The sequence below is a fragment of the Sinocyclocheilus grahami genome, unplaced genomic scaffold (assembly GCF_001515645.1).
Source record: "Sinocyclocheilus grahami isolate Dianchi unplaced genomic scaffold, SAMN03320097.WGS_v1.1 scaffold1092.1, whole genome shotgun sequence".
Classification (NCBI taxonomy): domain Eukaryota; kingdom Metazoa; phylum Chordata; class Actinopteri; order Cypriniformes; family Cyprinidae; genus Sinocyclocheilus; species Sinocyclocheilus grahami.
In genome coordinates, this window is record NW_015506271.1 from 69238 (window position 1) to 72765 (window position 3528).

The window sequence follows — 3528 nt, forward strand, 5'->3', positions numbered from 1 at the left end:
GATAGGCCTACAAATGAAATAAATTGCTTTTTAGTTTTTCGGGTAGGTTTAAAACACAGTAGGGCTATTAAGATAATTTTTTATTTTTTTTTTTTACCAATCATCCAAATAATGTTTAATCCTAAAAAGCTACTATTATCAGAGGACTCGTGAGCATAACGGTTAGCAGATCAATGAATGAGAGGGCAGCGTTACCAGAGTTGCCCATTTACCACACCTTGTTACAGCACAGTAGGCCTATTGCACACAGAAACAATACTGTACTACATCGATGTTTCCTGTCAGCTTTAATTTTGAGTGGACTTTGCTGTTCCGATGAGCATGAACGGTATATGAGTGGAGCACTCACATGGGCCGTGAGCGACTGAGCGGAGCACACACACGCATAGAGCGGGATGACCACCAGCATGGCGCCGCATGACCACCAGCATGGCGCCGCAAATGGCAGCAAGGACGCTGAGCTCCGCGATTCTTCTGTTGTTTTTGTTTGTTTGTTCTGTGTTTTGTCATTCTTCTTCTATACGTTTTACCAGAGACGAACTCCTTAACATTACGCAGCACATCCCAGACAACATTTTACCGGTTTTTGATTATTTGGACGTTTTGTTGGACATTCTAGTCGGAGGTACAGCGGTGTTGTTCAAACGCGCGTGCAGACGCAGAAGAGGGAAATGCGCCGGCGCCCTGGTGAAGCTCCGCGTGCGCGGCTTTCGGACTGCGCTCCCAAGCATTCATCTCGCGAATGTCCGTTCCCTTCCTAACAAAACGTATGAACTTCTTCTCCTCACCCGCACCGACAAGGACTTTTCAAACTCTGCTGCACTGTGCTTCACTGAAACCTGGCTGGAGTGAAGCCATTCCGGACAACGCGCTTCATCTGCCGGGCTACCAGCTGTTCAGAGCGGATCGCATCGCGGAGTTAACGGGGAAAACCAGAGGAGGTGGATTGTGTTTCTACATCAACGAAAGTTGGTGTTCAGATGTAACAACGCTGAAAAAGGTATACTGTCCTAATTTAGAGGCACTCATCATAGACTGTGAACTTTTCTACTGGCTGAGGGAGTTTTCCTCTTTCATTCTCGTGAATGTGTACGGGCCTCCGGACGCGTGCGTGAGCGCCGCGATGCAACAGCTGGCCGAACAAATAACTGAAATGGAGCAAAGGTACCCAGACTCTATTTTAATCATTCTTGGAGATTTTAACAAATCAAATCTCTCCCGTGAACTGCCAAAATACAAGCAGCACATTACGTGTCCCACCAGAGACAGCACTATTTTGGATCACTGTTACACAGCAATAAAGAATGCATATCACTCTGTCCCACGAGCAGCTTTGGGGCTCTCTGATCACTGTTTAGTTCATCTAATACCGACCTACAGGCAGAAACTGAAATCAGCTAAACCTGTATTAAGGACTGTAAAAAGATGGACTAATGAAGCAGAGCCTCTGCTATCATTGAGTCTGTCCTGTGTTCATCCATAACTATCTGGTTTGGTTCAGCAACCAAATCATACATCAAGAGACTACAACAAACAGTCAGGACTGCTGAGAGGATTATTGGTGTCCCTCTGCCCAGCCTCCAAGATCTTTACATCTCCAGAGTGAGGAAAAGGCCTAAAAAAATCACCTTGGACCCCTCACACCCAGCCCACTCTCTCTTCGAACTGTTGCCTTCTGGTCGGCGCTACAGAGCACTGAGCACCAGAACAGTCAGGCACAAGAACAGTTTTTTCCCACAAGCTATATTCAGTCTGAACAATTAATCTTTCATAATTATACATCGTCCATCACAACTAACATAGTATATTTATATTAAACTGCACACTTTGTAAATAACATATCTGCACACTAATAAACAAATATGTACATTTATCTAAACTGTTAAATTTTTTCCTATACTTCTATTTCTGTATATAGTACATTATTAAATTTTTCTTTTTTTATTATATTAGTGTTATATTACATCCCTACTGTGTTATTCCTTTGTATGTCTGCACTATCATGTATGTCTGCACTATGTTTGTACTTTCTTCTGCACTGGAAGCTCCTGTCATCAAGTCAAATTCCTTGTGTGTGTAAACATACTTGGTAATAAAGCTCTTCTGATTCTGATTCTGATAATTCGCAGAGCGTCACACCGCGTGAAAGTGAAACCTGAGCGGTGAACTAATTTTCGGCAGCCGGAATTTCAGTGCATCTCTAATTATTGGCGACATTAGAAATGGATATTATATAATAGATGCAGTGTTTCTAAATAATGCCGCGAGTGGGGCTTGAGGAAGTGACGTTGCCTGCGTCTGCCCAGTGCGACCTGATGCAGCCCCTGAAGTGAAACAGAAACACTGCAAAATAATAATAACGACTAAACGAGACGAAATAACATTAGAACATTTCATTTCGTCTCGTTTTGGTCAACGAAAATGAAGAGACATTTTAGAATAGTTTTTATTTTGTAAACCACATGGGTATACCGTTCCCCATAGCGACCCCTAGAGGACGCAGTTCGAAGTTCCCATGAAAGGGAACATCTCAGGTTACTTATGTAACCATGGTTCCCTGAGTAGGGAACAAGACACTGCGTCCTCTAGGTTTCTTGCCATGCTGCGGACGCAAGCTTCAGACGAAGAAGAGAATGATGTGTGCTCCCGGCGCCTATTTATATTATAGTCGCACCAGTAGTGACGTCATGGCTGTCGCCGGCCAACGAGTTGGTGTTTTTTCAATGTATGCTTCAGACACGGGTCACGACGAGGCGTTCCCCATAGCAACCCCTAGAGGACGCAGTGTCTCCTTCCCTACTCACCATGGTTACATAAGTAACCTGAGACGTTTGTCATCCACAAATCTCCACAAAATTATTTTTCATCAGAAAGACCGTCAAGCTCAAATTGTGTGTCGTCCAGCTGATCAATTAAACTGTAAACCAGACTAAGGATGCCAACATTACTGAACTCCATCAGTCGAGTTCGGGTATGTCACAGAACTCTGTATGTCTCAGAACTCTGTTGAATGTGTTCAGGTATGTCAATATAATAGGCTTTGTGAAAGTACAGAAGCTAAAATCCACTGTTAAGGTAACTGTCATTTTCAGAACAATTTTTTCCAGCTGATGAATGATGAAAACATTGACAGCCAATCAGAATAAACCCGACTGTAAAGAGCTCAAGCATTAAAAAGCGACAGACGGCAAAACTGGAGCATGTGCTTAGAATAAACATAGCATTGTCACCCGTTGGTATGGACAAAAATATAGTTATCGTTATTACCGTTCTTGGTGTGAACGGGTCTTTAGTTTAGGGAGAAACTGAATCAGTTTTGGGCAAAACATGGTGTTGATTCATGTTACTGCTTGTGGGTGCGGAGAGAATTGACAGCATTTCATTTAGAGATATAGAGCATGACCTGTTTGTGCATATGAGGGTTGGGTGCATTTGCATGCATTTTCTTCAGTCATGTAACAGGAACAGAGAACAAACAGCAGACGAGTGACAGAGAAGTGTAGTATGTTTGTTTGTTTTTTGGTGGGG